The 11850-nt window shown below is 43.6% G+C and overlaps 1 pseudogene; it reads right to left on the bottom strand.

Moving 5' to 3' along the window:
* Positions 1–10350: 10350 nt before the first annotated feature.
* LOC110337985 lies at positions 10351–11426 on the bottom strand (annotated as a pseudogene).
* Between the last annotated feature and the right edge of the window lie 424 nt (positions 11427–11850).

The following is an 11850-nucleotide window of genomic DNA, read 5'->3' as shown; positions in this document are numbered from 1 at the left end:
TGGGTTTGAATTGTTTTACTTAACATGATGAAGTTTAGTTGTTTCCATTTTCTGCAGATAATGCAATTAAATTCTTTAAGGCTGAATAAAATTATTTTGGATATATATGTATATATATATATATATATATATATATATATATATATATATATTCTTTATCCTTTACCTAAAACCTTTAGATGCTTGTTGACATGTAGTAGGTCTAACTTAAACATGTTTAAAGGGGGTGTCCATTTTAGACATCCTGTATGTCATGTCTGAATACAGGAAAGCTGATAAATATGATTTTCCTTAATAAAAGTTTAGCATTGGGGTTAGCAAGTCTCTCTTGCGTTATTAAAAGAAATTCTTAACACGCTTTCAGAAGTTTAAGATGTAGTTAATACAGCTTCTTATTGGATGCTGTCTGTTCTTCCAAAACATAACTTTGCTCAACAGAGTAAATTGTAGTTTCAAGTAAAATGTAAAAGTCACTTATTTCCCAAAATTATAGCTTGTGCTCTGGCAACGTTCATTGTGTACTTCCGTCATCTCTATAAATAGGAGCCTGACCAGGTCCTGGGAAGACAATTACTGTTGTGTGACAGTGACTCGAGCTGGTTCACTTGTGGGAATGCTCACAGCCTCATTCCTGACACTCAGGACGCATCCAAACATTCTCAGAAATCCTCAGAGTCCAGGGGCTCAGGGCTTACCCCTCAGAATCTCTGTAAAACCTGTCATCACTCCACAGGAAGGCTGTTCCCAGATTCTGACACTGTACCGATAAAGAGCTAGTTCACTAATTGCTAATGTTGAACTCAGAGAGCTCAGTTCATATCTAAAACCAGCCTGCAATATCACAGGCTGAAGATCAGTGAGCAAGGCAGAGCACACTGGAGCCACGTCTAACCTTGTCCTTAGCAAGTCTTTCCTTGGGGCACTTCTAACCAGATAAACCACTGCAATTAACACTAGCCTAAGAGGCCCACATTTGTAACTCATCAAGAACAAATTTGACACAGACAGTTCATGGAATATCCAATAAATGATTGGTAAAAACACAGAGAGAGAAGAAACTAACTTTCTTGTTTCTTAAAAAGGACAGGTTATCCGTATGAAAGCAAACGACATTATCAGTGTGTATACCTGAAAATGGAAGATGGCAGCATTTCTGGAAAGTTCCAGAAGCAGCGCTTCTTAGGTGCCTACGTTTTCTAGAGGTTTCTGTGATGCCTTGTGAGAATCTAGTCATCAGAAGCAAATATTGGAGTTTTAAGAACTAGTATTTTGTGGTATTTAAGAGTTGGCCTGTAAACAAGACTGAGCAAGGAACACATTCCTGCTGAGCACCGTGATGCGGGATGCTGCCTGATGTCTGGGGAGCTGGGGTTAGGCTGGGGCTACATACACGGTTCCCACTCAGCATCAGGTCACTGCGAGGTCAGGGCTGTGACTGCCCGAATCTCACAGAGGCTAAAGGTGGTCCTGATGAATTTAGGTCTTGGATCCCCACTGTTTCTACAAATCAAAAGACATAAAATGTGTAGCTGTGCAAGACGACAGGAAGCGGGGCCTTGGAAGAATCGACTCTGTTAGCACAGCTGACTCCTCGCAAGGAGATCCTCCACTCTGTTAGCACAGCTGACTCCTCGCAAGGAGATCAAAGGTCAAAGGCACCATTTGGAACGTTTCTCATTCACTCCACTTTCTCTTCCATGTTTCCCTGTGTCTGAACTTGAACTTTCAGTGACTAGCCAACTCCTTATAAAGTATTATTTACATCATCATGAGTAACTGCCACTCTTAAAAAGAGATTTGTGGTGGGTTGGGCTGTTGCTGCTTGTATTCTAATGCAAATACTGGCTTCTCAAGATATGGTTTCCTCTAATGAGTCAATCTCACTATGGGATGCTAGCCAAGTGATGCTATGTGAACATTGCTCTCTAATTTAACTGTCAGTAAAGGTTAGAGCCTGTGATTGGGCAGTGGAGACAGAAAGGTGGGACTTGATTACCAAGTGAGGGGGTTGCAGATAGAGAGAAAGCAGAAGCAAGGGGATAGAGATAGAAAGGCCGCCATGAGAGGAGGTGGACCATGAACACGTGGCCAAGAGCAACAGCAAGCAACCGGGGGCTGTGTAGCTGGGAAATAAGTTAGAACAGCTCCAAACCTGCCCAATCTAGGCATATGGCTTATAAATAAAAATTCCTGGTTTGTGTGTCTTTTATATGGGCTAGCTAAAATTATAAATCCATACTATAGAGATTTCTATGGCTCCACAACTAATTCAACAAAGACACAGCGAGCTCCCACTGTAGCTGCAAAGAACAAGGCAGAGTGCCTCTCTGGTGGGGAAGAGAAGGTATAAGCTTCCGTATGTCTTAGGCCAGTGTGTTCAATGGATGATGCTTTATCCCTCCCCAACAGGCTCGTACTCCCTCGGAGCTCAGATATGCCTCACGGTAGGCCACAAGAACTTAAGCTTGCTGGGTACTGGAACTTCATATTCTCTTATGTTACAAACCCCTATGTTTAAACAAGGCAGCGTTTTACTCTCGGGGCAAACGGTTTCTCTAATGCAGTAGTGCTCAACCTGTGGGCCACGACCCCTTCGAGAGTTGAATGACCCTTTCACAACAGTAGCGAAATTATAGTTATGAAGTAACAACCAAAAATAGTCTTATGTTTGGAGGTCAGCACAACTTGAAAAGCTCTGTCAAAGGGTTGCAGAATTAGGAAGGCCAAGAAACACTGCTCTACTGTAAACCGTCTTCACTTCATTGAATTCACAGGTATTTATAGCAAAGTCTAAGGTCGGGGAGAATTTAGTCAGATACTAAAAAAAAAGGGGGGGGACAGGAGCTCACAATTTATCTGTTGGCATGATGCTTAAAAGCATTCTTTACAATCGAATCACAACCATGAATTCCAAACATTAAATAGCTTAAAGCAGAAAGCTACATCAATTTGTACTGAATTGCAAAATCTATTCATAGCAGTTTCATCGTGAGAGTTTTTGGATTGTCGTATTTATTAGTGCTGTTCTATGAATGGGTAAGTGTAGGAATTTTTACGATGAGGTGTGGCTAGACATTTCAGACCTTAGACATCAAGCTGTCCCAAGGAATTAAAATATAGGAACGAGCTTAAAACACTGATGTAAAAATGAATTAGCAAGAGTAGAAAGGGCTATCATGCCAGCATGTAAAAGGCTTTCATAAGACAGTAGATATGACACCACACCGAGTTACCAAACTAATTACAGAAACTGTCTCACTGACCATGCCCATCCACTCAAAGGGGTCCGCCCTCTCCAGCAGCCATATTCATTTTCTGTGACTCCGGTAAGTTTATGACAATTAAGATAGAAGACTATCCTTTTTGGGATAGAAGGGACAGTGCAGTTGGTAAAGTGGCAAAGATTTGTGTTGCATCCCAAGACCCAAGGAAACGGCTGTGTGTTATGATGTGTGCTTTCCGCTACCCTGTGCCGCTGTGGCAGAGACAAGATCCGGGGAACTAGCGGCGGGTTAGTCTAGCCTGTTTGGTGAGCACTAGGTCATGAGAGGCCGCATCTAAAAGGAGGTGGATGTTGTCTCTGAGAATGGCAGCGGTGGCTATCCCCCAGCTTCCACATGTACACATACATTCCACTTAAACTGATGTTGTTGCTTTAAAAATTATCACACTTCAACCAGATAAGCAAAGAGGATGTAGATGCTTTTGTCTGAAACTGGATCTAATCTTACTTCTAAGCTCCCTTGTTTGATGGGGAAATTGTGATTTGGGCATATCAGCAAATCCAATCCAATCCAATCCAATGATTTAAGAGTCTTTGCAGATAGCTCACAGCACTCGGGTGATTCTGTGTTGGATTAGCTGCTTCCTTGGGGCTCTTCCTTAGACTGGCGTCTGAGAACTTTCAGGATTTAGCAGTTCAGTGTCCTCCAGACACGCACTGCTGCAGCAAATATTGAGCATAGCCTTAAGTCTGTTCTTTTGTGCATTAACTGTCTTATAAACCCTGGCGTTCCTTCCTCTGCCCTTGATCAAGTTTTGGGGACCCCTAAAGTTTGGCAATGTGCAGAATTCTCCTGGCATACTCTTTAGCCGTAGGATAGTGATCCTCCTTTCCCGTGGCCATTTCCGTTTCCTGAATCTTTGGCAGGCAACGAGACAAGGAGGTATCGGGATTGGAAGGTGAATATCAAAACAGATTTTTCACGAGCAGGAAACCAAAGAAGAAAAAAAAAAAACCAAGAGAGCAAATTATCCAAGTATGTAGAAGTATGTAGGACAATATCCTAGGTTCCGTGCATTTGAAATGTCTGTAGACAATTCTCTCTTCATTGTTTAGATGTGAAGTAAGGCTGTTTAGACCGAGAGCCCTTGTTAGAGCAAGCACAACCAAAAGACTTCAAGGTGCAGCTTCTTCATGCTCCACATGAACACTTGCCCTGCCTCATGCCCGGGCTAGAGTCTTTGCCAGTCAGTTCGTGAGATGACTGACTCCTGCAAACGAGACAGTGGCCTGTTTTTTCCTTGTAGGAAGACAAACGGTTCAGTGTGATGTGAGGTCCCTCGCATCGACTCTACTTTGGGTTGCAGTAAAAACTAATCTACGGAAATGCGGAAGGGGGGGGACTATGTTTTAATACCCACTTTCATTTTCTCACAAAGCATTTTATAAAAAGTCTGATTGACCTTCCCCCAACTCTGAAGAACTTTAAGCACGTTTCTTGCTTTTTACTCCTTCGTGTATGATCATTTTGGGCCATTTAACTTCATTCCTACATATCAAACAACAGTGATTGCAGTGTACACTTCTAAAGACTGCTCTAGGACTTTGATCCAAACTGAAAAGCCTGCATAGCATACGAAGGGTTGCGGGCTCCACTGAGTATAGTTTGAGGAAAGTGTCTCATCCGAACCTCACTCTGGGTCTTCTAATCATTCCATTTCACGTTTATTTCTTTTCCACAGCCGCCATAGATCAGGAGGTCAAGGGCAGCATGTGGCAGGGTTAAAATGTACCGGCCAATCTTGAGAAGTCTGTCAGAGTGATTTGAACTGGGACGTAACGAGTCCTGTGATCTTAGGAAAAACACTTGCCCTCTCTGAGCCGTCGCATTCTGCAGAGCACAGTCAACCTATTTCTCATCTGAAGCAAACAGATGAGTCAGAGAAAACTTCAAAGTTGAATAAAAACAAGAAGACAGCTGATGAACAAACAAGTAAACAAGTAAAACGTAAGACAATAGCATACGCCCTGGGCAGGCGGAATTTAGTTCTTGTAATACAGAATATTGTCCAACTTTGGGAAGACAGGAATTTATGACTGCTACAAGTAGTGCCATTGATATAATTCCCACAAGAAAAATTATTTATATTGAGTAAATTTGGTAGAGACTTCCATATATATGTATATATATATATATATATATATATATATATATATANTATATACACATACATATATATACACACATATATACATATGTACATACATACATATATACATATGTACACACACACATATATACATATATATATATATATATATATATATATATATATATATATATGTAAAAGTGGGTTAAATGTACTTACCCTGTAATAGGGGTACATTGCCTCACCCAGACATTATTGGTTATCAAATAGAAAGTCTAGTGCTAGCAATAAGTTTTTCTCTTTTCTAGTTGTTTATCACTGGGCGTTCCATAAACTCCCCCCAAATAATAACTTTACTCTTGCTTATCCTCTGGAACTTAATAGTAAAACCCTGTTGCTGAAGACACACATGTTAGTTACTGGACATGGAAGAACTCGAGCTGGGATTGACCTAGAATCTCCATCCCTGTTGGCCAGTTTTCATGGTGATAGATTGTGCTGTCTTCTATACTGGGAAGAAAAAAGCCATTAACAGTCTTATCCAGCTATGAAACGTATGAGCTACAAGAGGAAATGGTCCGGCAAGATGTGCCCACTGGTATAGTAGTGGAACACTTGTCATGGGACTAACCAACACTTTCCGATTGCATTTAAAGCCCACTCCACAGGATGAAACCCATGTCTGGTAACATTAATTTGGCCAGAAACCTGGGCTGGCTAGCCTTAGGCTGTAAAGAAGAACCTAATACTAGTCTATTAAATGGAAATAGTAATAAACTAACCACTAAGATCTTATCTTCAGGCCCATAGATCAATGCATCTCAAGTCTTATCAAAGAAGCTTCCTTTTATAATAGGCGGTAGTTAAAACAGATGCAGGTACCTGGCCAGTGTACAGAGAACAAGAGTGGTCAGCCTTAACTAGGTCATGCATGTCACATTCTTTCCCCTAAAGCCCCCCTAAAGGGGGAACAGAGAGGGCTAGAGAGATGGCTCAGCTGTTAAGAGCACTGACTGCTCTTCCGGAGGTCCTGAGTTCAATTCCCAGCAACCACAACTTATTACAGATGATCCACAACCATCTATAATAGGATCCAATGCCCTCTTCTGGTGTTTCTGAAGATAGCTACTGTGTATGTGTATATACTGTGTATACATATACATAAGATAAATAAATAAATATTTCTTTTAAAAAGAAGTGAGGACAGAGAGTTTGTATTATCCAGGGGTATTGAGACCTGCAGCAAAACAGCATTGCTGAAATGGCAGCATAGCTTTGAGTGCATGCATTCACAGCAGCTGGGGGCTGTGCATATGAGACTTGCAGGAGATCAAGGCAGCCAAAATCCCCGCACAGATGGGGAAGGGGCTCGAAAGGTCTCAACCCTATCTGATGAGATATGGGTAATGATGGATTCTGGAGAATGGAGAGGCATCCTCAGGGATGCTGCCTCCAAGAAGCTAACCATCCAGTAGATGGTCCCACACACATGCTCACACAGGGAGCACCAAATGGACTCAGTGGGTATTGAGAGAGAAGGGGGGGAGAGGGAGCAAGAGAGAGAGGGAGAGAGAGAGAGAGAGAGAGAGAGAGAGAGAGAGGGAGAGGGAACAAGAGGGGGGGAGAGAACATATTCAGTTGTGAGGGAAAGTGGTCATGAGGACAGAGAAGGAATTAGAGGGGAGAACCTATATAAATATTAAATAAAATATAAAAATAACGTCAAGGCAAATTTTACTCTCCCGTGTATCCAAAACAATTTTCTTCTCTGACACTGTAATTTATTGCAATTCTTCATTTTGTTGGAGGTTGAGATGCACTTCTAACTTTTACTCTTTAATTTTAAAATGTTTTTTTCTGAAGAAATAAAGAAAATTTACAATTTAATGATTCTGCTTTTCATAAGCATTCTTGGGAGTCCGAGGAAATATGTGCAAGGGGAGTTGATTGTGTATTTCTCATGGCAAAAATTTGAGATGTAAATTTTGCCTTTTGCTTGGGCATGTATGTGTATGTGTGTATTCCTCGGTGCATGTGCTTGCACGTGTGTGTGTGTGTGTGTGTGTGGTGTGTGCTTGCACATGTGTGTGTGAATGTGTGTGTGTGTGTGTGTGTGTGTGTGTCTGTAGCACTCTTCAGATGCCATACTTCAGTAGTCATCTACTTCCTTTATGAGACAGGAGGTCACTGGCCTGGAGCTACTTAGCAGGAGCATGGGGACCCTCCTGTTTGGCCTCCGCAGTGGATGGGACTGTAACCACATGCCACTATACCTGGATTTTTAGATGGTTCTGGGATTGAATTCAGTTCCTCGTGGTTTTTGGCAAACCCTTTACTGACTGTGCTATCTCCCCAACCTTCAGAATGCATTTCAGTGAGGGATAGATAAATATGATGTTTATATACCCGATAAATATGATGTTTACATACCCAGATATTACATAAGACTAAAGTAATAGAAAAAAAGATACTGTGCTGTCTATTGTTACAAGAACTTGAAACAAGCTAGGGTCACCTGAAAGGAGGCAAGCTCAGTGGTGAAAACGCCCCCGTAAGGTCCGGTGTAGGACACTTTCTGAGGTAGTGATCGATGTGGGAGGGTCCAGCCCAGTGTGGATGAGATTATCCCTGGGCTGGTGGTCCTGGGGTCTATAAGAAAGCAGGTCACAAGGAGCAAGCCAGTGAGCAGCACCTGTCCATGGCCTCTGCATCAGCTCCTGCCTCCAGGCTCCTGCCCTGTGTGGGTTTCTGCTCTCGGTGCTTTTGATATGGAACTGGCTTTTAATTTTATTTATTTATTTATTTTTTATTCATTCATTCATTCATTCATTCACTTTACATAACAATACCAGACCCCATCCCACCCTCCTCTTCCCTTCTGAGAAGGGGACTGCCATGGGTATCAGACCCCAAGGGGACACACACACATGCATCAAGTCACTGCAGGACTAGACCTATCCTCTCCCACTGAGGCCAGACAAGGCTGCCCAATTAGGGGAGTGGGATCCTCAAGCAGGCCAATAATTTGGGGATCACCCCCATTCCAGTTGTTGAGGGACCCGCATGAAGACCAAGCTGCATATCTGTTACATATGTGCATGGGGCCTAGGTCCTGCCCTTGTATGCCCTTGTATCCTTGTGGCTCAGTCTCTGAGAGCTCCCAGGGGTTCAGGTTAGTTGACTCTGTTGCTCTTCCTACGGAGTCCCTGTCCTCTTTGGGTCCCTCAATCCTTCCCCCAACATTTCCATAGGACACCCCTGAGCTCCATCTCACGTTTGGCTGTGAGTCTTTGTATCTCGTTCCATTGGCTACTGGGTAGAGCCTATCAGAGGACCATTATGCTAGATTCTTGTCTGCAAGCATAACGGAGTATCATTAATAGTGTCAAGGGTTGGTCCATGTTTGGGATGGGTCTCAGTGTGGGCCAGTCATTGGTTGGCCATTCCCTCAGTCTCTGCTCTATCCTAGTCCCTGCACATCAAGGAGGCAGGACAGATTTGGGGTCGAAGGATTTGTGGGTCGGTTGGTGTTCTTTTCCCTACACTGGGTGTCCTGTCTGGCTATGGGATGTGGTCACTTCGGGGTTCATATCCCCCACTGCTAGGAGTTTCATCTAGAGTCACCCCTATAGCCACCCTAGGGCCGCCCCCATCCCAGGACTCCGGCACATCTTGGAGGTGTGCCCCCCCATACCCGCCGATTTCTGTTCTCTCTCCCCTGCTCTCCGTACACCTGATTCCTGCCACCCTCCCTATCTCCTCTCCCACCAGGTTCCCTCCCTCTCTCCCTCCCTCCACCTCCAATTTCTATTTTATTTCCCCTTTGGGGAATAGTTCAAGCATCTTCCTGAATTTATTTAATAGATCTGTAAAAGCAACTTAAATTTAATTTCTATGACATCCTGTGGTCAGATTTTTAGGAAAAAGACACAGAGGAAATCATAGTGATAAGAGGTGGTGGGCCATGATGTCAGCAGACAAGACCACTTGAGAGTTTAGGAAGATGAACAGGCACTTGTCAAAGGTACAAATTCAGTCCAGTGGTGAGTAAGGTCTGAGGTTCTGATTGGAGACGATGGCTGGAAACAATGGTTGTTTGCTTGAAATTCGCAAAGAAAATAGATCTTAAATATTTTTGACATGCACACACAATGACAATTATGAGGTGTTAATTAATTTAATATGGTAATCATCTCCTGGTGAATATGCATATTAAATCATCACGGTTAATATCTTTTTATAGTTTTTATTTATCTTATTTATACAATGAAACTAGAGACGAGAGAAAGGGAACAAGAGAGGCCTTTCCTAATTTATCTCTGGTGGATGAAGATGGCTTATTTTGTTTCTTCCTCATGTCCTCTCTTTTTTCTTTTTCAGTTACTGAAGCACTTTCATTTTTCTTAATACAATAACGTGTTGCTGGGGCCTAATGTTCTCACTGAACAGTAGAAAACCCAAAATTCGTCATTTCTTAAAGAATTGAGTACAAAAAAACCTTACATAAATTAAAAGGATGAATACATTTATAGGTGTGGATGCAAACCTTCCTGAGGCAAGGCATGTAACAACCGATGGTGGTCAGGAGGGAAAAAACCAGAACGGAAACTGGGTCCTAAGGCCCGGACTTTCCCACCCTGTTAGACCCGCAAGAAGGAGTGATAGCTGGTTCAGGAACCCTTGCCAGCCTCGGGAAGCCTGGAAGCCTGCTGTCGGTTAATACCCAGCACAGATCACTCCGTGGTGCTCACAGAGATCCACCACCAGGCTGCGGTTTTCTCTACCACAGCGAGCTCTCCCCAGCCCCCAAGTGACGGAGCCACGTGAACTAAGGACTAAATCAAGATATGCACAGGGTATTAAACCTATACCAAGCGAACAGTTAATTTGAATACAAGGTCAAAAATCAGCAACAACTTCTATGATCCAGTGCTACTATCAGATAAAAGCTTCAAGGACAAATTTCTTTTCAAAGGCTTATTCCAGTTTCGTGAGGCTAGCATGAGGTATGTACAGTGAGGCCAGGATGGAGCCGCCGATCCAGACTGAGGACTTGCGCTCAGGGGGAGCAACGACCTTAATCTTCAATGTGCTGGGTGCCAGGGCTGTGATCTCCTTCTGCATCCTGTCAGCAGTGCCCGGGTACGTGGTGGTACCACCAGACATCACTGTATTGACATACAGGTTTCTGTGGATGTCTACGTCACACTTCATGATGGAGTTGAAGGTGGTCTCGTAGATGCCACAGGACTCCATGCCCAGGAAGGAAGGCTGGAAGAGCGCCTCTGGATACCGGAACCGCTCATTGTGATGGCGATCACCTGCCCATTGGGCAGCTCATCTTCTCCAAGGAGGAAGATGACGCAGCAGTAGCCTTTTCTTGCTCAAAATCCAGGTCAACATAACACAGCTTCTCCTTTATGTCATGAACAATTTCCCTCTCAGCAGTGGTGGTAAAGCTGTAGCCCAGTTCAGTCAGGATCTTCAAGAGATAGTCTGTCAGGTCCCGGCCAGCCAGGTTCAGACGCAAGATGGCGTAGGGAAGGGCGTAGCCCTCGTAGATGGGCACTGTGTGTGTGTGACCCCCACCACCAGAGTCCATAGCAATGCCAGTGGTGCGCCCAGATGCGTACAAGACAGCACTGCCTGAATGGCCATGTGCATGGCTGGGGTATTGAAGGTTTCAAACATTATCTGTGTCATCTTCTGTTAGCTTTGGGGTTCAGAGGGCCCTCAGTCAGAAGCACTGAGTGCTCTTCAGGGGCCACACGAAGCTCATTGTAGAAGGTGTGGTGCCAGTTCTTCTCCATGTCATCCCAGTTGGTGACAATGCCGTGCTCAATAGGATACTTCAGGGTCAGGATACCCCTCTTGCTCTGGGTCTTGTCATCCATGTAGGAATCTCTCTGGTCCATGCCCACCATGACGCCCTGGTATCAGGGGCGCTCTATGAAGTAAGGGAACACGGCCCTGGGGGCGTCTTTGCCAGCAAAGCCAGCTTTGCACATGCAGGAGCCATTGTCAATGAGGAGTGCGGAGATTTCTTCTTCCATTGCGATCAGCGAAGGACGGGGTGATGGAGCCGTGGAAAGAAGAGCATTGTAAGCCAGCGGCGGAGTGTGAGGTCTTTTCTTCTTGATTACCCCCTAGATATTCATTTTAAGCCAAATCCACCTATATTAAAACATCAAGTTGAAAGGGACGGCCCAAAGATTTTTCATGGATACAGATTAAAGAGGCACTACCATTCCTTTGTCTGTGTCAACTTAGCAAAACTCTAATTAGTTTTCTTATAACGTTTTAGTGACCCTGGACTTAAAAGGTTGTCATGCACTCTACAACAGAGTATTAGTGACATTTGAAGAGGATAACTCTGAAACTTGACATTAAATATGAGACGTATTGAGGCCAAACACAAAAACAGGTCAGTCATTCTTATTAAAGAAAATGTGCCAGAGAAAAGGGAGAAAGAAGTGA

This window comes from Mus pahari, chromosome 21 (assembly GCF_900095145.1).
Source record: "Mus pahari chromosome 21, PAHARI_EIJ_v1.1, whole genome shotgun sequence".
Lineage (NCBI taxonomy): Eukaryota > Metazoa > Chordata > Mammalia > Rodentia > Muridae > Mus > Mus pahari.
Note: the sequence above shows the minus strand (reverse complement) of the source record. Positions and strands in the feature narration are given on the sequence as shown.